Source organism: Sus scrofa, chromosome 7 (genome assembly GCF_054392235.1).
Source record: "Sus scrofa isolate SSC_HxYL_T2T_F1_AM1 chromosome 7, Sscrofa_HxYL_maternal_Yorkshire_Landrace_v2.0, whole genome shotgun sequence".
NCBI classification, from domain to species: Eukaryota; Metazoa; Chordata; class Mammalia; order Artiodactyla; family Suidae; genus Sus; species Sus scrofa.
In genome coordinates, this window is record NC_139389.1 from 77,236,455 (window position 1) to 77,261,446 (window position 24,992).

Genomic DNA, 24,992 nt, shown 5'->3' on the forward strand with positions numbered 1-24,992 from the left:
GTATCAAAAGACCCATGCGGTGGAAACCATGGGCAGTGAACTTGCACAGCAGTTAAGAACTTTCAGCAGAGCCTTGGTGGAGAGTTCTAGCCCATTAGCTTGACCCAGAGCTTGTAATACCCAAATATATTGCTTTTGCTCTGGCTGGAGAGTATTCCCTATGTCCTCTCTATCGAGGTATTCCCACAGCAGTGGAGTCTAATACAGGTCTACTGTCCCTTACCTTTCCGGTGGGATTGTTGAGTCCCTTGGCGCATCTGTTTTTTCTCATTCTGCAGTTGCTCCTCCGTTGTGTAGACTCGCACTTCTGTCACGTCGGATTTTGGTCACATCGGGGTCACCACTCGTCGGGGTATGTCACCGGCAATGCTGTTCTCCACATCCTACGTGGAGCCGGTCGCGGCTTAAAGAAAGAGAGGAGACTTGGGTCTCGTGGCAAGAAGCCCAAGTGCCAAATAGGCCCTTAGGCTGTCCTTTTATTGAAGGAGAAGCATAAGTCCACGTGTCCACAAACCCTGTTCCCAGTTAAAGGTTAAACAGATACAATCAAGCAGGAATAGATACAGGTTAAAAAGATTGAACAGATACAAACAGGTCATAAACGGAGACAAGACAGTCTAAGCAGGGAGGGATCTGATTCTTATCAAGCAGAGCATTCTCTGCAAGAGGCTTGACAGTATTCCGTCAAGCCTCTTATTCAACTCTAAACTATAGGTGGCATTTTATGGAGGCTTACTTAATTATAAGGAACACTATGCTTAAGCTATTTTCTTGTATTTTTCCCCACAACTCTTTACAGTGAGAAATGCTTCTCTGGTTTGTGATAAGTTCTATTGGCAGCAGCAATCATCTTTGAATGCTACAGAATGTAAGCCTTTGATTTTCCGCCTGGAAGCTCTTTTTTTATGCCTTAAGGCATTAAAGAGTACCTGAGCTGGTAACAAATCTGGAAATACATTTTTCATTTTTATTAACTACATTACAGCCTAGAGACCCTAAACAAATCAGATCCAAATGATTAAGCTGATTCATTGTTAGGAGAATGAACTGATGACGTTGCACAGTCAGGGTCACCCTTATTTAAAATTCTTCCATTTGTTCACTGGTGTCCAGCCAGGATCTGACAGTCAGTTCTTAGAGGATGTTGGTGAAAAGGATGCTGATGGAATTGCACTTTCCCCAAAAACCTATTTTGGCTGAAAGCAGTGCAGAGGTTCTTGACTTACCTCTCAGAATGTTAAGGATACAAATAGAAAACTTGATGCTCTTGATCAGATTTTGACCATAAGATAAAATTTTTGGGGAATGAACAGTGTAAAGAGAACCTTGAGGAAGTCAGATATTTGTACAGCCTGTTTGGAGCACAGTTTGACTGTATTTTTCAATTAATGTGTGTATTCTTTCAATCAGCTTTTACATTTCCAGGACTGTAACAAATATTACTTTCACATTTGCTATAACAGAGATAGTGACCTTAAGCTTCTTTGTTTGACAGCTCTAAATATGGAACTTATTTGTCACTGACAAAAATAGTTTGCTAAGGAGAAGAAATGTTTATATCATTTCTTTCTCATTTCTTTGGCTCTGTAGAATTCTGCAATATGCTGGAAGCTTTGTTTAGACAACTGTAATATATCCTGTATCCTCAGAGGTTAGAATCACAATAAATCAAAATGACATTTCTCATGACATCTGAATTATTAAGGATGATATGTGTTTTGCTTCATTTATAAAGAAATATGGAAAATAAATTTCTAAAAGTTCTGAAACATATATATGATAAAGGAAGAATACAAAGTTATGTGTGCAGTTTGGTTGTTTATATACTAGAATGAATATGTGTGTGTGTGTGTGTGTGTGTGTGTGTGTGTATAAATTAGGTTAAAGACATTTATTCCAGCATGTTTGTAATAACATAAGGATAGAAATATCCCCAAAGACCATTAACATGGGACTGGTGAAAAAGTTAGGATTCATTCAAACAGTGGAAGTTATACAGTTGTAAACAAAAATGAAGTGTTATTTGTGCTGATGTGAAACAATATCCAAGGTCTATTGCCAAGTAAAAAGCAATTTGTAAGACAGTGTGTATGGTCTGATCCATCTTGGGTTTAAAATGTGGTAAGTACACATGTATATGTAAATGTGCATGAAATGCAGAGAGTATTTCCAAAGAATACACAAAACATATAATAATGTTAACCTCTGGGAGAAGAGGGGGTGACTTGCTCTTTAGTTTTATGGTCCTTTTTATACTATGTGTGAGTGTGTGTGTTTTTAATTTAGAAGAATAAAAAACTACAGTTTCACCTCAGTTAAGTATTGCCAGAGAGGATAAAGGCCAGAATCATTCCATATGAACCTCAGCATGTGGGAATACAGGTTTGGAAAAATTCATACAAAAGATTGGCATGATTCTGTGACATGAAACTCTTCAAAGAAAATGTGATTTAAGCAGGACAGAATTCTTTTTTTTTTTTTGTCTTTTTGCCTTTTCTTGAGCCGCTCCCATGGCACATGGAGGTTCCCAGGCTAGGGGTCAAATCAGAGCTGTAGCCACCGGCCTCCACAGCTCACGGCAACACCAGATCCTTAACCCACTGAGCAAGACCAGGGAATGAACCCGCAACCTCATGGTTCCTAGTCGGATTTGTTAACCACTGAGCCACGATGGAAACTCCAGGACAGAATTCTTAACACAATATAATTCTGATATTGTAATCAGAAATGATCCAGTTAAAAAACATGGAAAAGAAGAAGATATTTCTAGAGAGCTCTTTGTTAAACTCAAATTTTAAAAGGATGTGAATAAAAGATGAAAAGGACAGAAACCAAGAGAGCTTTAGAGAGTAGCCCAGAACTGTGTAAATGGTGTCAGGAAGAGTCATACCCCACTATGGCCAAGTGTATGGATGATAAACATCTACCATTGATTGAGCACATAGACTACACTGTGCATGGATCATCTCATTGGATTTTTAGGACAACTTCATGAATTATTCTCACACTTAGAATTCGACATTCAGTTGGGAATATTATCACAATTTTTGACTTATTTTCCTGACAAGAAAGTCAAGTACAGAGAGTCTACATAACTTGTATAAGATAATGCAACAGAAGAAGACTGGCCATGCTCTTAATTATTACATTATTCTTTCTCCAATAGCCAAGAACATGCCAACAGATAGAAGGGATGGGCTTTTTATCCAACATCTTAGCAAGGCTGCAGTGGTTGCAGCCGCTCTCCAAACTTCACTATGCTGCCCAAGGATGATGAGAAGAAGAAAGATGCCTAGAAGTCGGCCAAGAAAAACAAAGATCCAGTGAACAAATCTGGGGGCAAGGCCGAAAAGAAGAAGTGGTCCAAGGACAGAGTTCAGGACAAGCTCAATACCCTATCTTGTTGGATAGAGACATATGACAAACTCTGTAAGGTGGTTCCCAGCCACAAGCTCATAGCCTAACTCTCATCTCTGAGAGACTGAAGATTCATGGTGCTCTGACCAGGGCAGCCCTTCAGGAGCTCCTTAGTAAAGGACTTATTAAGCTGGTTTCTAAGCACAGAGCCCAAGTAACCTGCACCAGAAACACCAAGGGTGGAGATGTCCAGCTGCTTGTGAGGATGCATGAATAGGTCCTTCTAGCTGTACATTTTGAAAAATAAAACTTTATTAAAAAAGAAGTGATGGCTCTATTCTAGCAAAGAAAATTTTAGCAAAGTTAAAGGAAAAGTTCTACATTAAAAATTTTTTTGATTACAGAATATAAGATAATTTTGTTGCAGTCATTAAGTTCAATGAGAATATCATGAAACAGCTTTTAGAATACAACATTATTGTACAATACATACTTTATTGTAACAGAGTATGAAGTATGAAGAAAATGGCAGACTTAATTCAACAACCACACCTGGAGCTCTTTTTAAAAACATGAAACTTAAAAAAAAAGACCCATTGATGGTATTAAAGAAAAAATTTGGAAAAAAAAATGCCAGAAATTTCCCCACCACAATTACTGATTTTAAATTTTTTTCATGTTTTTTCCAAGTATCATTTCACAAGCAGATGTGTTTTAATGCAATCGTTTGTATAAACTATTTTGCATTTTCTTTTCCCACACATCACACATAATCATTTTAATTATCATTTTGGGGCTGAATAATTTTCTGTCATGTTGATGTACCATAATTTACTAAACCAAATTGTTGGGTACTTAGCCTGTTTGCATTTTCTTTCCACTATAAGGAAATGTCATTTTGATCAATTGGGATTCTGACTTTTCTGTGTAGGATGTATTATAGTTGTCTAAACATAGCTCCTGCTGGTTATGGATTTTTTCAGAGCCAATGGAATAAAAACAGAATGATAAAACATTTCTATATTTCTTCTTCATTAGCCAACGATTTTTTCTGTCAGTGACTTGAGCCATGCCCAAGCAAAGGAGCCTGAGGTCAATGACAACTATCCCAAAGCTTGTCTTATTATGTGAAAGCCAAACTCCAGTGTAATGTCTCCAGGGAAAGAGATTAAATACAAGTTTCTTCAGATTCGAGTAACTGCAGTAGTAATGTAGGAAATGAGAAATCAGTGATGAACTACTGGGATATATTGGCTGGTCTGTAAAAAAAAAAACAGTAAGTAAAAAAACCTGAAAATTATTTCATTCCTTGAGCAAATTCAGCTTGACCATGATATTTCCCAAAGCCATACCCTCTCTTGTCCACCTAGTGAACTTTAATTTCTTCCTTAAGAGTCAGCTCAGCTGTCGCCATTTTTGTGAGGCTTTTCTTCTCCTTTCCAGCACAGAACTCTGTAGTACACCCCTCTTACTGCCTTCATCCTAACATTGGCAACTCTGTTTTTTGGAATAAACTAATGGGTTCTTTGGGGATGGACTTTGTCTTGCTCATTGTTCTAGCTCCACCATCTATCATAGTACGTGGCATGTAGTAATGTTTTAAAAAGAGTTTAGTGAGTGTTTGTTAAGTGCATTAGAGTGAACAGTAAGAATCTATTTCATCTGTTGTACTTTGTCCAACAACTTAAATACCAAGGGATGTCCCAGTTTTTAATTTATAGCAGGTGCATGCATATGCACCCACAACTCCCACTCCCTACCCCCTGCCCCCCACCACACACTTGTTCCAAGGGAAAGTTGGAAAGACATTCTCTGGCTTTTACATCCTCTGCTACAGAAGAGGTCACCGAGGAGTCGGGGAAGCTGGGAATGGGTAAAAGCCAGCCATTCAGTGGTAGCTGGTCAGCACCTAAGACGTATTCTGGAAGTTCCCAATGTGGCTCAGTGGTAACGAATCCAACTGGTATTCATGAGGACACAGGTTCAATCCCTGGCCTCGCTCAGTGGGCGAAGGATCTAGCATTGCCGTGAGCTGCAGTGTCTGTCACAGACGCAGCTTTGATCCCATGTTTCTGTGACGACTGTGCTGTAGGCCAGCAGCTGCAGCTCCGACTCAACCCCTAGCCTGGGAACTTCCATATGCCGTGGGTGTGGCCCTAAAAAGACAAAAATAAATAAATAAAAGAAAGAAAGAAAGAAAGAAAGAAAGAAAGAAAGAATTAAAAAAATAAAATGTATTCCATCATGCTAGGGTTGCAGAGCACCCCTTTTAGAGCATGTTTTTTATACATATGGGAAGATCTTCATATTTTAAAGTGGTGATTCTTCCCCACAATCTCTATACCTTTGTTAAAGCTGAAAAATTTGTTTATTCATCTTGCCACTCACAGAGCCAAACTGTTTGAAATAGCTTATCTTCAGAAAGTAATAAGAGATGTAAGGAAAAGGATTACCAGGGTCTGTGTATTGACAGGAAGGAAGTTCCAGACATGTGAGGACATTCCTAGCCTTAATGCCAGGTTTTTTTTGTTTTGTTTTGTTTTTTAATGCTTTATACACTTCGTTTGAATGTCTAAATCTGTCAGCATGTCCAGACATCATGTCCAGACACTTGCCCCAGTTCTGCCTTTCCAGCTTTATTTCAGTCACATTCCTTTCTCTTAGGTCAGCAACTTTAGTCAGCACCCCTTCTTTCTCAAATGCACATTTGGATGTGTACCCTACTACTCTACCAACAAAGTCTCAGTCCTTGTCATTTTAGCTTTTCACTTCTCTGTTCTTAAAAATTACTGATGGATCATATGATTTTCTTAAAACTTTGCAAGGCTAAGTTACTATCAGGCAGCTAGCCTTCGACTGTTAGAACATTTAATTAGAGATTTCAGGGTTAGATCTTTGCCAGTGGCATTTATTTTTAGGATTCTTCTTTATTCATATAGAAGCAAGCTTTGTGATTCTTAGAGGTAGCCAATAAGTTAGAGGCTCACACAACATATCTGTACACACAGCTGTTTTATAATACACAGGGAAATACCAGATCATCAGAGAACGTCCAGTAGCACCCTGATTCAGGCAAAATTCTCTCCCAAACATGGTTGGATTAATAACCATTCCAGGTTTCAGGCAGCAATGAACACCTTCTAAGAGGTACCTACAGGTAGTTTAAAGTCAAATCCTGTCAATATTGTAGAATGAAGAATTGAAAGGATGGATTTTTTGAGCGTGATTCCAAGAACATGTGATGTCAGGTGAAACTAATATATTGACAGGCTTGCTAAACTAGCAGTTAAGAGGAATAGCATTTATACATACAACATGTGGATTTTATCAACTTGTTTAACTACATCCTGTGATATTCTTTGAAAGAAAATGGAGAGAAACAGGCTAGGTAAGAGTAAGGTTAATGACTTAAGATGATTGAACAGCTTTATCCCAAAATTCTTATTAAAGCGGATCAATTTGAGTTTTGGGGACTACTTTAATGCCAGGTTACAGGATTAAATACTTGCTGTAGTCAACGTTTTTCTAAAATGTAACCCAGATATTGACTGCCCCATCATTCTTCTGTTCCATCATGCTTGCATGCTGATGATGAGGAATCCACTCACATCAGAAAGTAAGCAATGTAGATTTTACTGAAGATTCCATAAGTCAGAGGAGAGGTTTTATATTGTATACTTCAAAGTTAATAATTTATTCCTTCCGTCCGACTTTTCTAAATTTTGTTGTCTCTTTGCTGCTGTGTTGCCACTGAGAATTTTTTCTCTGCATTTTTTTTCTGATACTTTGCCCTGCATTTCTAGTTCTTGTTTTTCCTCTCTTCAATTTTCCCTAGGTGTTTTGAATTCCTTTCCAAAGTAGAGCCTTTTTCCCACTTTTTAAAAGTTTTGTTGAAGTATAGTTGATTTACAGTGTTGTTATCATTTCTGCGTACAACAAAGTGATTCAGTTATACATATACACACATCCATTCCTTTTCCAGACTCTTTTCCCTTATAGATTATCACAGAATGTTGGGTAGAGTTCCCTGTGCTGTACAGCAGGGCCCCCTTTGGATACCATAGTGTGCACATGCCAATTCCAAACCCCTAATCTATCCCTCCCTCCTACCTGTCCCCTTTGGTAACCATAACTTCGTTTTCAAAGTCTGTGAGTCTGTTTTAAAGCAGAGACTTTCAACTTGAGATTCCTTCCTACTTCTCATTTCTACTCCAAGTTTATCTATCCAAATCCATCATGGCTCTTGACAAAATAAGGAACCCTTTAGAGTAACAGGATACTCTTTTTTTCTTTGGAGAGCAGGCAGGAGTACAAAGAAAAAGAAAAAGATTTCCATAACAGCATTGACTTAGATGAAAAAAATAATTAGAACATGTACAGAACAGTGAAGAGAAGGATGAGGGGACTCAAAACCGTGTTGTTTATCTATGACTGTGTTAACGAATATGCTAGAGTGTGGGGGCTTAAAACAATAATTTTTATCTTTTCCATGGTTCTGAGAATTGACTGTGCTCAGCTGGGTGGTTGTTTCTTGGAGATTTCTTATGCAGTTATAGTCAGACAGTTGGTGGGACTGGAGTCTCCTACAGGCTTGACAGGACCACATAGTCACATGTCTGATAACTCCAGTGCTCTTCCGTACACCTCAGAAGAGCAGCCAGGACTTCTGAAAAGTCCACGAGGTAGCTCAGAGCTCCAGGAGAAATGAACTGAGAGCATATGTTCTAAGGCAGAAGCTGAGGCTTTTTTATTTATTTATATATATTTTTGGCTACACCTGTGGCATGTGTGAGTTTTTGGGCCAGGGATGAATCCCTCAAACGCTTGCTATAGCAGCAACCCAAATTGCTTCAGTGACAATGCCAAATCCTTTATCTGCTATGCCACAAGGGAACTCCAAAACTGAGGCTTTTTATCACCTATCCATGACGTCCTAGAACTTCATTTTCACTGAATTCTATTGGTCAATGCAAGTCATTAAAGCTAGACCAGATTCAAAGGAAGGGGAATTAGATTCCCCCCTTTGAGTTGAGTATGAGTAGGAAAAGAATTGATAGTGCCACCTTTGACTTTCTTCCATTGTTTGCCTTCTTGCCACCATTCACATTCTTTCTACATGCAAAATTACATTCATTTTCTCTCAGGATCACCAAGGCTTGCTTTTATTTTAGCATGGGGTCAAAGTCCAGGATCTGGTCATCATACAATTCTTTGGGTACTGTTCCTTGAGTATGGTTTCTGTTAATGTGAAGACTTGAGCTAAAGAGACAAGTGTATCTGCCCTCTGCCCACCAAGATACTATGGTGATACAGGATGGGATAGCTATACCACCAATTAACACTCCAGGCAAAAGGACAGAGTAGTCATAGGTCTAATTCTGAAATCCAGCTGAAGCACGTTACCTGTTCCTTTAAACGGGTGCATCCTGCTCCCTGGGAAAGATTCTCCATGGTTCTTGGCTGAACTCAGAGTCGTCCTTCCTTTTCTATAAGAAATGGTTCATGTTTGTAATGACATAGATTTCTCAGCCTGTACCGTCATAAAAATCTGGGAGTCTAAAGACAATCTAAAGGTATAAGGTGATATTTCACTGTGATTTTAATTTTCATTCCTCTGATTATCATAAACATTAATGAATTTGAGTATCTTTTTATGTTTCTGGGTAATTCTTTTTTGTTATTCTATGACATGCCTATTTCTGTCTTTTGCTTACTGTCCTTAATTGGATTTTTTAAGGCTTTTCTTTTTTTTGTTTTTTATTTGATAACGATTTTTATTTTTTCTGTTATAGCTGGTTTACAGTGTTCTGTCAATTTTCTACTGTTCAACAAGGTGACCGGGTCACACATACATGTATACACTCCTTTTTCTCTCACATTGTCATCCTCCATCATAAGTGACTAGATATAGTTCCCAGTGCTATCTATACAGCAGGATTCGAATGGATTTGTAGATGTTCTTTATATATTCTAAATTATAATTCTTTTTAGGTGATAAGTGTTGAAAATACCTTTTCCTAGTTTGTGGTTTATCTTTTCACTTTCTTTATCATTGTTTGAACAGAAGTTATTAATTTTAATGTATTCAAATTTATCAGTTTCTTCTCTTGTGGTTGTGCTTTTTTGTTTCTTTTAAAAGAGATTCTTCTTTACCCTGAGGTCATAAATATATTTTTTATTTTCTTTGAAAAATTTTATAGTTTTGATGTTCATACTGAAGTCATTAATCCATAAGCATGGTGTGAGTTAAGGATCATTTTTCATTTATTTAATATGGATAAACGACTCTGCCAGCCTCATTCAACATTATGCACAATGTCAGCTCTGCCTTAAATCAGGTTTTCATATATTCATGAGCTCTCTGTCTTGTTAGCTGTGACCAATACTACATTCGCCTCTGTGATCAATACCGTGATTATTTAATTATACATCTTTAAAATAAATCCTGATATCTGCTATAGCAAGCCCCATCTGGTTTTCAGGACTGCCCTAGATCTCCTTGACCCTTTGTGCTTTCATACAAATTTCAGAACCAGCCTGTCAGGTTCCATAAAAATGAAAGAAAGCAAACAACTCCTCATTCATGTTTTGATTGCAATTACAGACTTTGCTACATTTTCACTGTCACTCACTCTCATGTCCTCATTTCCTTCCTCACCCAACTTGGATTTCATGTTTAATCACTCCCTTGCAAATGTCCTTAACTCCCCTGTCCCTCTCTCCCTTCTTTATAGTTCTAACACATAATTGCTTTCTCTATGGCTGTACTCAATCAGCTATAATTGCTGGAAAAAAACAAATAACTATACTGAGTAGTTTCCTTTAAAATTCATGACCACAAATTTCAAGTAAGCCTTCAATACTGTGTAACATTCCACTACACTTAACCATTCCCCAAAATTACCTCCATCATACCTCTCCCTCTCTTCTCAAACCTCCTACTTTTTTCTGTTCCTTTCTTACCTTTTTTCACTCTCAGATGATAATCTTGCCTCACTTCATTGAGAAGTCACAGCAAAAAGCAGAAACTCTCTTATGACCCTATTTACAAATCCACCTACCACATCATTCCCAGTTTCTGCTCCCCCTGCCCACCCCCACCTTCCATTCTCCCAGCCTTGTTCTTACTAAGAATGAAACTCATTGTTCCTATCAAAGGCCAACTTCTCCCTTGTGTTCTGGATCTCATCCCCTCTCATTTTTTCAATATGTCTCCTTTTGCATTTGCTCTCATTTACATCATCAGTTTTTTCACTTTCCACTGACTGATTTCCATCAGCAAAAAAACAGGCTCTCTTATCAAACTAACAAGTAAACAAAACTTTTTAGGATCTCTCCTTTCAGCTAATATCCCAGTAGAGGCAATATGATGTAGTGGTTAGGAATATAAAGTCTGATGCCAGACTTCTTTGGTTCAGTTTCATCTCTGCCACTGACTAGTATTGTGACCCTAAGTAAGCAGCCCTGTCCAGTTCAGTAGACAGTAGCCACATGTGGCTATACATTTAAATATGGTAAGGAAAATTCAATATAATTAAAAATTTAGTTCTTCAGAGGGATTAGCCATATTTCAAGTGTGGCTGGTGGCTACCATATTGGATGGTAGAACAGTTTCATCATTGCAGAAAGTTCTGTTGCACACCACTGGTCTCAAACAGCCAGTCTTATTTTTCTTTTTCGTTAAAAAAAAATTGGAGTATAGTTGATTTACAATGTTTTAGGTGTACAGTAAAGTAATTCAGATAGGTATATATATTCTTTTCCAGATTCTTTTTCATTTTAGGTTATTACAAGATATTGAATATAGTTTCCAGTTCTATAGAGTAGGTCTTCGTTGTTTATCTACTTTATATAAGTAGTGAGTATATGTTAATCCCAAATCCCTAATTTATCCCTCACCCTCTTCCCCCTTTGGTAACTATCTGCTTGTTTTCTATGTCTATGAGTCTATTTCTGTTTTGTAAATAAGTTCTTTGTATCTTTTTAAAAAGATTTCACATGTAAGTGATATTTGTCTCTCTGTCTGACTTCACTTAGTATGATAAACTAGGTGCAAATGGCATTGTTTCATTCTTTTCTGTGGCTGAGTAATATTCAGACATATGTATGTATATGCCACATATTCTTTATCCATTAATCTGTCAATGGACATTTAGGTTGCTTCCATGTCTTGGCTACTGTAAATAGTTCTGCTATGAACATTGGGGTGCATGTACCTTTTCAAATTAAGAGTCTTCATATTTTATGGATATCTGCCCAGGAGTAGGATTGCTGGATAATATAATAACTGAATTTTTAGTTTCTGAAGGAACCTCCATACTGTTCTCCATAGTGGCTGCACCAATCTACATTCCCACCAACAGTGAAGGAGGGTTCCCTTTTCTCCACACCCTCTCCAGCATTTATTATTTGTAGACTTTTTGATGATGGCCATTCTGATCTGTGTGAGGTGGTACCTCATTATAGTTTTGATTTGCAGTTCTCTAATAATTAGTGATGTTGGGCATCTTTTCATGTGTCTGTTAGCCATTTGTATAAAAAGTCTTTTAAAAACTTAAAAAAATTATTTTTACAAATTAAGAAAATTATTTTTCTAGTTCTCTTGAGATATAATTGACATATAACATCATATATACCTTAAGATTAAGGTAGGTAATATGTTGATTCAATATACTTACATATTGAAAAATGATTACCCCTCTAGCACTAGCTAACTCTAATCACATCTCATAATCTCTAGTAAACTTTAATCTTATCACATCACATAATTATCATTTGTTTTTTGTGGTAAGATCCTTTGTAAAATTATATTCTATCATACCACAATTAAAATTTTTATCATAGCACTTGTCCCTGTCTGATATAGCTTATGTTCACTTGTTTATTTATTGCCTGTCTTTTCCTATCAGAATTAGAGCTCAGTGGGATCAGATCTTGCTTCACCATTTGATCCTCAGTGCCTAGGACAGTGCCTGACACTACTGAGTTAAATAAATATGTATTCAGGAGTTCCCACTGTAGCTCAGCAGTTACGAACCCGACAAGTGTCCATGAGGAGGCAGGTTCAATCCTTGGCCTGTTCAGTGGGTTAAGTATCTGCTGTTGCCATGAGCTGTGGTGTAGGTTGCAGACACAGCTCGGATCCAGCCTTGCTGTGGCTGTGATGTAGGCCTGTATCTGGAGCTGCGTTTAGACCCCTAACTTGGGAACTTCTATATGCTGTGGGTGTGGCCCTAAAAAAACGTGTGTGTGTGTGTGTGTGTGAGAGAGAGTATGTGTATATGTATGGATTCAATGATGGCTGTTCAGACATTAAAAAGCTTTGGGTTGGGAAGATAAATATTTATCGAGCCATAGTATACTCATTTTTACATTATTGGTGGATATTAGCTCTAGTACATTGATAATGAGGGATATAGTAATTACTAATATTTAAAGGTTGCTGAACATCAAGAAAAAGGAATAAGCAGCTATACTGAGACTAGAAGACTGGATCCTGGTCTTTGTGCTTTGTCAGCATGAATATTATGAACCAGCCCATGGACCTGATTAGAATAGAACGTTTTTTAAAAAAGAGAACACGTGTGAACCATTGTTGAAGAGTTACAGACTCTGTGTGGGTTTGGTTTCTTTGGAAGAAGGCTGCCTCAGATTCTCAAGAATGTTCATTGCAATATTGCCTATGACAGCAAACATTTGGAAACAACTTAAATGTTCATCATTATGGGAATAAACCCTTAATGGTAAAATCATACATGGAACATCATGGAGCCGTAAAATGACTAAACTAGATCTCAATTTATCAGTGTTACCAGACCTCAAAATACAATAATGAGTTGAAAAGAGCAATTTGTAATGGATAAATATGGTATGAACATTTATATAAATTAAAAAGAACATAACAGAAAAAGTAGCATCTATGGCCACATATATAAATAGTCAAATGATTAAAACATTAATGGTAAAGAATATCTAAATAAATACCTTTATGGAAAGAAGATGAAAATGGGGCTAGGAAGAGGTACAAAACACTTCAGCAGCATCTGCAAAGTATTCTTTCTTTAAACTTTTGGAAGCAAACATGACAATTTAAAAATCACCGTGTTTATTGTTATTCTCTAGAGTTTGCTATATATTTGGAACATTTTGTAATTAAAAACAAAAAGCTATATGTACAACATGAGCTGCATCTATATCAAGTGATGATATAGCACATTAATTCAGTAGTATTTCTTAAGAATTGACTGTGTGTGTATTGTTGTGCTGGCTATTGAGGATTATAGAGAAATCATGTAAGACAAGTCTTTCTCCCCAGAAGCCTGCTTTCTTAGGTGACATGGTAGTACATCTTTCCATAAAGCAAGTAAGCCATGCAGGGTGTCAAAATGAGGAATAGAAACCTAGAAATCAGAATCTCAGGAGCAGCTAGAGAAAACTTACTGGAGGAGGGGTAACTTGAAGAGTGAATCTGGGATAAGTACCTTCCAGCCAGAGGGAGCTAGATTTGAGAGAGACTAGTAAAAACCATGCAGAAAGGAAGAGTTTTTTGTGTCGTTTATTTGTTTGCTTGTTTTGCAGAGAAAATTGCATACATAGCACTGAAAGTAATACTTTAATGCCAGGTCTAGGAATTTAAACTTTATTTAGTAAGTTAAATGGGGAACCATTCACAGTTCTGAGGAATTAGAATGACACGTTGATTTGATTTTGGTGACCATTAATCAGGTGGTATGCAGGGTAGAGAAGAATAAGAGAAGACTAGGGAATTTAGCTAGTCTACCAGTTAGCAGATGAGAGCATCAGGTGAGTTGATAATTGGGTTGGAGGAAAGAAAGAACTGATATTTTCCAGCAGGGTAGGTATTACTGGGTATAATTACAAAGGCACAGAGCAGGTACATGTTATATAGTCTGCTTGGGCAACTGTAGCAAAATACCATAGATGGGACAACTTAAACAATGGAAAATTACTTCTCATGGTTCTGGAGGCTGGGAAATCCATGATCAAGGTGCTGGCAAGGTATGTTTTATTTTGAAGCCTCTGCTCTTTGCTCATAGGTAGCCAGCATCTCACTGTAGGCTCACTGGGAGAGAAAGAGCAGCTGAGCTCTCTGCTGTCTCTTCCTTTAAGGACACTAATCCTATTGTGAGGGCTCCACAGTCATGAACTTATCTAACCTTAAGTACCTCCCAAAGGCCCCTTATCCAGATACTATCACATTAGGCATTAGAGCTTCCAAATATGAATTGGGGGTTGGGGGGACACATTCAGTCTAAAACAGTAAGTAATTTGTTCACAGTTCTCATAGCTATGAAGTACCAGAGCCTGCAATCAAATCTAGGTCTATTTACTCCAAAGTTTGTGTTGAAATTTTGAAAAATGCACTTGAGGAGTGATTGGATTTAGAAGATGAACAAGAAGGAGGGATACGAGAACAATGGGGTTTTTGTTGTGAGTAAAGTGCTTGATGAAAACTGGGAATATGTGAAGGTAAGCTAGTTTGGTGGAGAACAAAGTGAGTTCATTGTGGGAGATGGAAAGTTGGAGTTGTTGGTGGGCTATTCCAGTGCATATGACCTGGAGACTATAGGGACTCAGATGGTTTAAGCTTTCGTTGAAAGTCATCAGCATGGAGGTGATGATGAAAGTCTGACGACAGCACTTCCCAGAAGGAATAAGTAGAAATAAAGAGAAGAGATATTATGCATTTTAAGATGTGTTAAGGGAGTTCCCCTTGTGGCTCAGTGGGTTAAGAACTCAACACAGTGTTTGTGAGGATGTGGGTTCTATCCCTGGCCTTGCTCAGTGTGTTAAGGATACAGCATTACCGCAAGCTGTGGCATAGACTGCAGATGCGGCTTGAATTCGGTGTTGACATGGCTGTAGTGTAAGTGGGCAGCTGCAGTTCTGATTTGACCCCTAACCTGGGAACTTCGTATGCTGTGGGTGTGGCCATAAAAGTTAAAAAAAAGAGAGAGAGAGAGAGAGAGAGAGAGAGAGAGAAAGTATTAAGAAGGTATATTTCATGGTAAGTGTTCCTGCTATAATTTAATGAGAGAAAGAGAGAAAGGGAGGGGAGAGGGTAGGAAAGAGGAAGGCAGGGGAGGGGGAGAAACTGTTTCTAGGGATGCTCATTTGGTGAAATAAAACTGCCAATAAGGAAATCAATAGAGGAGCAGTCAGAGGAGAAAAACTGCTTCATTTTTTGCTTGGGGGTGGGGTGGGATTGTGTGTGTGTGTGTGTGTGTGTGTGTGTGTGTGCGCGCGCGCGCGCGCGCGCGTCTGCATGCGGGCCATTGAAGCCTTTTCATTGAGGGGAGTTTTAAGAAGAGAATGGTTGAGTACATCAAATGCAATAGTGTTTGTTAAAAAGAATGACCACTGGTACTGGATGGTTGAAATATTCTGTGATTCAGTGAAAAAAAAAAACAAACATGGGATTAACAAGAGATCTTCTAGAAAGTGTGGCACCTAGACTTTTAGATTTTACAGACCAACAATATTTCTTGGTTTTTTTTGCTCGTTGCTCTTTTTTTTTTCATTTTTTAGGAAGTTTTATTAAAGTATAGTTGATTTACAATGTTATTGTTTCTGCTCTACAACAAAGTGATCCAGTTATACATATATACACATTCTTTTTCAGATGCTTTTCCCATATAGATTACTGCAGAATATTGGGCAGGATTCCCTGTGCTATACAGCAGGTCCCTGTTGGCCAATTATTCCACATCCCACAGTATGCACATGCCAATCCCAAACTTCCAATACAGCCCTCCCCTAAACCTGTCCCCTTTGGTAACCACAAGTTTGTTTTCAAAGTCTGCAAGTCTGTTTCTGTTCTGCAAGTATGTTCCTTTGTATCTATTTTTAATATTTCACATGTAAGTGATATCATATGATGTTTGTCTTTTTTCTGTCTGACTTATTTAGTATGAGAATCTCTAGGTCCATCCATGTTGCTGCAAATGGCATTATTTCATTCTTTTCTATGGTTGAGTAATATTCCATTGTATATATGTACCATGTCTTATTTATCCATTCCTCTGTCAATGGACATTTAGGTTGCTTCCATGTCTTGGTTGTGGTAAATAGTGCTGCACTGAACACTCGGGTGCATGTATCTTTTCAGATTATGGTTTTCTCCAGGTATATGCCAAGGAGTGGGATTGCTGGATCATATGGTAGTTCTATATTTAGTTTTTTGAGTGACCTCCATACTGTTTTTCATTGTGGTTTTACCAATTTACATTCCCACCAACAGTGCAAGAGTGTTCCCTTTTCTCCATGCCCTCTCGAGTATTTATTGTTTGTAGACTTTTTGATGATGGCCATTCTGATTGGTGTAAGGTGATACCTTATCATAGTTTTGATTTGCATTTCTCTAAGAATTGATGATGTGAGCATCTTTTCATGTGTTTTTTAGACCAATAATACTTCAAAAATATTTCAAAGAACTAAACGAGAATATTAGAAACATCACAATCTCTTATTAACCTCATTTTCCTAAAAGAAAAAAAAAGCACCTTTAACATAAATTTGGAAGGTCATAATTATAGAATATGGGGTGGTTTTGATGTGGACTGGCTCAATGTCGGTCCCTGACTGGGGCAGATCTGAGAACTTGATCTGAAAACTCCTGGAACATTTGTGGCGTCTCCTCTAATTCACATTCCCAGCAAGTCTGGTGTGTTATTGTTTTTAAAACCAATTTTTGTTTATAGAACATCTCTCCTTAGAGCACCGAAGAGGACATTTCAGGAAGTTTAAAAGATCCTCATACTCATCATGGAGACATTAAAATTAACCAAGTGGAGATGCCTGGGGATTAGTATTCCTGATGAAAGCAACTCTCCTTGTTGAAAAGAGAGTGAACTTGTAGAAGTAATAATAGTTTTATTTTCACACAAGTTAAATTTTCACACGAGCCTGGGAGAAAAACCATGGATTCTTTATTTCTTGACATTTCAAGTATGTTCAGCTCCCAAGAGGAATCTTGGAATCTGATGAATCTCCAGGCCCAATCACCCTTGTTTTGATGTAAAGATAACCCTGATAATTTGGTTAAGTAGTTCTTGAAATGGTATCATGTTCTAACTTCCATCTACCTGCCCCAACCAACACTGAGTATAAGGGGAACTTGACTTCATTACCAAAGCCATAGGAACTGGACAAACTCAGAACTGGGGCTAACTTGCAGCCAGATCAGATTCAAAAATAAAATAAAAAGGCACTGTTTGTGCTATGATCCACTGAAACAGAGGCTCAAATGGAATGTTTACATGTGAAACCTGAAGGTTTGTTATGCAAAACCAGTTTTCTGCTGGTTTAAGAAAGAAAAAAATAAGAGACTAATTATACAGGCTCAAATAACAACAACAAAAATGCATTATGCATTGAAATCTGTTTTGATTTTAAAAAATAAACAGCTTAGGCAGACACTGAAATTAACAAATTTCAGTGCCAAAAAAGATTTTAAAAAATTGCCCACCCACCTACCACAAAATAATATCCTTTAACTATAGTGTATGTTTCCATTGGTTCTACAGTTATATTTGCCAAGTCATTTCTTTCACCAACTGTTCTCTTAATTTTGAAAATACTGTCTTTGGTCAGATTTCTTCACTGGCGTGATCTACAAAAAGTGGACATTTCTAAGTTCTGGGAAAAAGCTTGTACAAGTCAAAATAATACTGTGATGATGCTAATAAAACCAACGGCATGAAAAACTTTTCCCAGATAGTGCTCTTTGTCATCAGTCTCTAAGGAAAAACACCAACTCTTATAAATAAAACATATTTGCAAAGGCATTACTTATTTTTTCCTTTTATTGTGCAATATGAAATATATACAGAAAATTACACAATATGCATGTACAGCTTAATGAGTAATTATAATAAGGCAAGGACCCAGGTAACTGCCATTCAGATAAAGAAATTGAACACTGCCGATGCAAAGAAGTTCTTGTGTCTCCCTTCCCTATCACCTCCCCCATCATCTTCTCTAGAGATAGAAGATGTTTAAATTTTTAATAATAATTCCTTGCTTTTTAAAAAATTACACTCCCTTGCTAACATGAACAACATAGTTCAGTTTTGCTTCTTTTTGAATTATATCTGTGGCTGCTTTTAAGAGGATTTTCTTCGTCTTTGGTTCTCAGAAGTCTTACTAAGATGTATTTTGGGGTTGGTTACAGGTCCTGAATCCTTGTTGGCTTTGAAAAGCTCTCGCCATTATCTCTTCAAATATTGCTTCTACTCCATTCTCTCTTTCCTCTCATTCTGATTTATAGTTATACTTTCTGTAGGGCTAATTCTTTGCTGCCTCTTGAATGAAATCATAGATAATTCTTTGTCTTTTCTAGTTGTTTTCAGGTAATCGAGTGTTCTGATTACTTTGTCCTTAAAATAGTTCAGTAATTATTATGTTCATATAGTAGTAAAAAAATCTAACTTTTAAAAATTGTTTAACAGCTTTATTGAGGTATAATTTACATACCGTAAATTCATCCACTATAAATGTAGATTTGATGGTATTTAGTAAATGTGTTGAGTTGTGAAACCATCAACATATCCCAGGTTCAGGACACATTCATCATCTTAAGAAGGGCCCTCATGCTTATCCCCACTTCTGTCTCTAGCTCCAGGTAACCACTCATCTGCTTTCTGTCTCTGTTTCTGCCTTTTCTCGACATTTCATGTTCATGGAATCATGTAAATGAAATATTGGTCTTTTGTGTCTAGCTTCTTTTCCTCAGCATGTTTCCGAGGCTCATTCATGTTGCATATATCCCTATCTCTCTGTCTGTCTGTCTGTCTGTCTGTCTATCTATCTATCTATCTATCTATCTATCTATCTATCTATCTATCTAATATGCTTATATGTAATTTGCTCTTTTGTATTGCTGAATAGCCTTCTGTTGTATACCACACTGTGTTCATCCAGTCATCAGTGATGGAAATTGGGTTTATTTCCACTTTGAAGCTATTCTAAATAAGCTGCTATGATCATTTATATAGAAGTATCTTTGTAGACATATGATTTTGTTTGTCTAGGGTAAATATGTAGGTGTGGAATCGCTGAGTGATATGGTAAGTTTATGCTTGACTTTATATGAAATTGTCAAACTGTTTTCCAAAGCTGCTGTAACATTTACATTCCTACTAGCAAGGTAGAAACATTCTCCACATACTTGCTGACGATTGTTGTTTTTTTACTGGCCATTCTAACTTGTGAGTGATGGTGTTTTTCTGTGGGTTTGCTTTTTTTTTTTTTAAGACCCATGGCATGCAGAAGCTCTGGGGTCAGGGATTGAACCTGCATCACAGCAGTGACAATTGCAGGATCCCTAATGTGCCGAGCCACCAAGGAACTCCCTATTTTACTCTGGTTTTAACTTGCATTTTCATAATGTCAGATAATGTTAAGAATCTTATTAGCTATCCATATGTCCTCTCTGGTCAAGTGTCGTTTCAAATCATTTGCCCATTTGTTACTGGGTTGTTTGTCTTCTTATTGAATTATATGTGTGTATACACACACACACACACACACACACACACACACACACACATGCACATCTAAGCACACGGATGCTTATTATACCTCCTTAATGAGATATAGGATTTATTGACATTTCTCTCAACCTTTTCATTTTCTCAATGGTATCTTTTGGAAAACAAATATTTCTAGTTTTGATAAAGTCCAATTTATTATTTTTCATGCTTTTTGTGCCATATTTTTTAAAAATGATTTTCATTTTTCCCTTCATAGCTGGTTTGCAGTGTTCTGTCAGTTTTCCACTAGTACAGCAAGGTGACCCAGTTGCACATACATATATACATTCTTTTTCTCACATTATTGTGCTTCCTCATAAGTGACTACATATAGTTCCCAGTGCTATACAGCAGTATCTCATTGCTTATCCATTACAAAGGCAATAATTTGCATCTATTAACCCCAAATTCCCAATCCATCCCACTTCCTCCCCCCACCCCTGCCAGCAACCAGAATTCTGTTCTCCAAGTCCATGATTTTGTTTTCTGTGGAAAGGTTCATCTATGCCGTATATTAGATTCCAGATATAATGGCGTCGTATTTAAGAAACTGAGGAACTGTTAGAGGGGTGAAAAAATAACTAGGAAATCATAGTGTCATGAAACCCCAAGGAAGATAATGTTTTAAAAAGAAGGAGAATAATCATTAGTACCAAAACCTGCAAAATGTTCAGAGAAGATGAACGAGGCAAAAAGGTCACTAAATTTGAAGAATAACATAATAATACTGCTGGCTAATATTTATTGAATGCTTATTTTTTTGCCAGCCCCTATAATAAGTATGGTCTCATTTCTAGTTTCAATGAAATAGATGGAGATTAGATACTTTTCTTAAATTTTGGTGTCAACATATTTTTTCCCTTCTACCTCTAAAAATATTGGTTCAGAGAGTATAGCATAGAATTTAGAGATGGGAAATTGTGTTACATTTGAGTTCTACAACTTATTAATTATGGGCAAGCCACTTACCTTTTTCACCTGTTATCTTACTTGTAAAGTAGGAATAATCATTGCCAATTTGGGGGTAGGGCTGCCATGAAAGATAATATAGCAAAGCACCCAGCATGTTTCCTGGTCCATAGTACATGCTCTAAAAAAGAAGTTGTAATTACTAGTTGTCACAATCAGATAAAATCTGAAAATATTTTATAAACTGTTACACTCTATAGAATATATTATTCTTATTACTTAGTATTTTTTGAACCATAATGTGCATGTTATACATTGTCCTATTTTAAATTTTAAAGAAAAAGAGTGTGTGTATATGTGTGACTGGGTCACTGTTGTACAGCAGAAATTGACACGACACTGTAAATCAACTATAATTTAATAAGAAAAATCTTGCTCATAAAGTACTTGAATTTCCCTCATTTTTCATAATTCAAAGAATATAACTAATGCTTTTTTAAATAGCTTTTAAAAGTTATGATTCACATACCATATAATTCATCCATTTTAAAGTATATGGTTCAGTGGTTTTTAATATATTTTCAGAGTTGAGCAACTATCACCACAGTCAATTTTAAAACATTTTCATCATCCCAAAAAGAAACTCTGTACCCATTAGCAGACTCTCCATTATCCCCCGAGACCCTAGGCAATAGCTAATTGACTTTCTGTCTCTATAGATTCTCCTATTTTGTAAATTTCATGTAAGTGGAATCATACAATATGTGATCTTTTGTGACTGACTTCTCTTAAAGAAAACCAGAGAAGTAGTTAAAGTAGTAAAAATATCTTTTTTTTCAAGAACTATTACAATAGGGGGAAAGAGACCTCAGTATACAACTGGGCTGAAAACTGAATACAGCATGGACAGTGGGGATTTCTAGATAAGGAGAGGGTTGTGATGGTGGGGAGTACAGGAAGATGGGAAATTGTGAAGAACAGTCATTAAGGGTAGGGAAATTTCTTGCTGACCTAAACTAACAGGATTGCTTGAAGGCAGGCCAGGGTGACCAAGTATCACATAAAGGATTGTGGAGAATGATGAATTTGATCAGATATTGAGGATGGGAATTCTTGCTAAAATGACTTAGTAGGATTCTGTTTAAAAATGGGTTTTGTAGGCCTAAGGACAAAGCCTAAGATGAGGGCTGTTAAGAAAAGGCTTAGAGGAGCCCCACTAAAATTTGGTGAAGGAGAGAGTCTTTGTTACTTCTTTTGCTCAACATAATATTTCAAATTTCATCCATGGTATAGCATGTATCACTGCTTCTTTCTTGTTGCTGAATAATAGCCCACTGCATAGATAAAACAGATTTTATTTTCCTATTATTTTTCCAGTTAGTGGGCATTTGGATTTTTTTCCATTTTTGATGTTTATGAATGATGCCACTATTAACATTCATATATAGGTTTTCATGTGGACATATGGTTTCAGTTCTCTTGGGTATATATCTGAGAGTGGAATGGCTGGGTTATGCAGTAACTCTAACCTTTTGAAAAACTGCCAAACTGTTTTCCATAGTAGCTACACCATCTTACAATTCCAACAGCATATGAGGGTTCCAGTTTCTTCATAACATTCCTGACATTTGTTATAACATTTGCTATTACTTTTTTTTAAAATAACCAGGCTTGTGGGTGTGAAGTGGTATCTCACTGTGGTTTTGATTTCCATCACTTGATGGCTGATGATGTTGAGCATTAACCAATACTTCTTTAATTCCAATGAAGTACAGACAGGACCTGGAAGATTTAAAGACAGAAAACAATCTGAAAATAGCCTTTTAGCATGTTGGTGTTGGAGTGCATCTGCCTAAAGCTTCAAGTTCTCCCTGAAAGGGACATAAAAAGTGAAGGCAAGTAGATTTACTCAATTTTCTTCAGCCCCTGTAATCTCATCAATATGTGTTCTAGGTCATTGTTTCTGACCTAATGCACATATTGATCACAAGTCACTACAAATTATGTCACTTAGACCCTGCCCAAAATTACAAAAATGAAAAAGACAAAGAGAGGAATTAGTATCTCAGTACTATAGAAATTCATGATTTGATTTGATAAGATAAGGGCAATCATGTATTATTGCAGAAATCTTGAATCATAGATCCCAAGCCTCTCTTCATGGTCACTGGTAAATAAAGAAATTTCTTATTATATTTGTGTAAAAAGCTAGATAGTAAATATAGCTTTTAGAATCATACTGCTGTTTTAGTTACTGAGCTCTGCAGTTGTAGAGCAAAAACAGCCATAGACAATAATAAATGGATGTGGTTGCATTCTAATAAAACTTTATTTACAAAAGCAGGCATTGGGCTGAATTTGGACCATAGGCTCTAGTTTGCAGTTCTCTTATGTAAAAGAAAGGGAGGGAGGTTCTTAGGAAGATGTTTCTATGGTAACTCTGAAACTGGACAAGAGAGGATGCTTTTTTATTTTTCCTACACAGATGTTGTACAACTGTACTTGGCTTTTTACTAACCTGTATAGGTCAAGTGACTGATTTTGCAGGTTGTCTGTCTCTCTCTCTCTCTCACACTCTCTCTCTTTGTGTTTTTTGTTTTTTGTTTTTTTTTTTTTTTTTTTTTTTTTAGGGCCACAGCTGCAGTTCCTAGGCTAGAGGTCAAATTGGAGCAAGCTGCAGCTACCAGCTTATGCCACAGCCACAGCAATGCTGGATCCAAGCTGTATCTGTGACCTACACTGCAGCTTGTGGCAACACTGGATCCTTAACCCACTGAGTGAGGCCAGGGATTGAACCCACATCCTCAAGAACACTATGTCAGGTTCTTAATCCACTGAGCCACAGTGGGAACTCCCTGACTCTTTCCTTTCTAAAATTTTTTTGGTTATTGATAGGATGGCATCTTTGAGGTGTTTAAAACTAGATCAGAGAGAGTTTCAGTCATCTTTAGGAACAATTATTTTCATTATTGCCTATTACTCTTTTTTTTAAAGGCAGCTACCACAAAAATACTTATTTACTAATTTCATTAATTTCATCAGTTATTTTTGACCAGCTTAAACTCTTTCATGTGCTTCTCATTTCTTTTACAGAGAAAGAGCCTATAAATTCATACTTGTTATTGGTAGACATAATAGGACAGCAAGCTGGGGGAAATTCTTTTATATCTCATTGCTATGTCTAGATTACTGAAACTGTTATCTTTAAAAATACTCTTTAGGTGTTCCTGTCATGGGTCCCAATTACTATCCATGAGGATGCAGGTTTGACCCCTGGCCTCACTCATGGGGTTAAGAATCTGGCATCGCTGTGAGCTGTGGTGTAGGCTGCAGACATGATTTGGATACCATGTTGTCATGCTGTGGCATAGGCTGGCAGCTGTAGCTCTGATTTGACCCCTAGCCCTAAACAGACCAAAAAAAAAAAAAAAAACTTTAAGCAGATTAACTAAATCAAAATTTAGAGTATAGCAGAAGCATGAAGTTAATAACCTTTTAGGTTGAGAGGGTAGGTTTGGTTTTGAGGATTTGCTGAACCACATCTTCGATCCTCCCTGGCTACATAAGCTAGTAAATTTCCCTTGGGCTTAAGCTGGTCAAGATGCATTTCTTGCAGCTTAAGGAGTCCTAGCTAATTCAAAGGATTTCATATTAGCCTTGAGATTCAAAAGACAATAGGTGGACAAGGGAAGGACCACGGTCTAGGCAGAGAAAAGAGCAGGTGCAAGGTACAGAATGTGGAAATAAATGAGAAAATTGTGTGTTATGGGAATGACAAGGACGTTCTTAATGCTGGAGATTTAAGTAGGAAGAGATGGAGGTAGAAGAAGAGGCTGGGTTTACAGACCAAATCATGAAGGACCTTTCATATCCTTCAGAGGTGTTTAGATTGTATAGTGTAGGCAATGAGGAGCCATTAAGGAATTTTGAGCAAGGGAGCAATATGAACAGATTCGAGGGCTAGAATGTTTGTTCTAATGGTGGCACGATGGAACAAGAAAGGAAGCAAGAACACCAGTTATAGGTTAGTTACTATTGTTCAGGTGAGAGATGATAAAAGCCTGAGCTAGGACCTTGACTGAGAAAAGAAAATATATATGAAAAATATCAAGTAGGGTAACTAAATGGGAGAATAAGAGAATAGAGAGGAGTCTAGATGACTCTCAGTTTTCT

At 37.1% G+C, this 24,992-nt stretch overlaps 1 long non-coding RNA gene and 1 pseudogene across 1 annotated transcript; one reads left to right on the top strand and one right to left on the bottom strand.

Annotated features, from left to right (window-relative positions):
- Positions 1-324: 324 nt before the first annotated feature.
- Positions 325-10,350, bottom strand: LOC146401683 (uncharacterized). Its single transcript, XR_014810716.1, has 3 exons — positions 10,321-10,350; positions 8,761-8,843; positions 325-403 (listed from the first exon to the last, which is right to left on the bottom strand). It is a non-coding gene; the product is annotated as an uncharacterized LOC146401683 (long non-coding RNA).
- Positions 3,258-3,630, top strand: LOC110261684 (small ribosomal subunit protein eS25 pseudogene; annotated as a pseudogene).
- Positions 10,351-24,992: the final 14,642 nt, after the last annotated feature.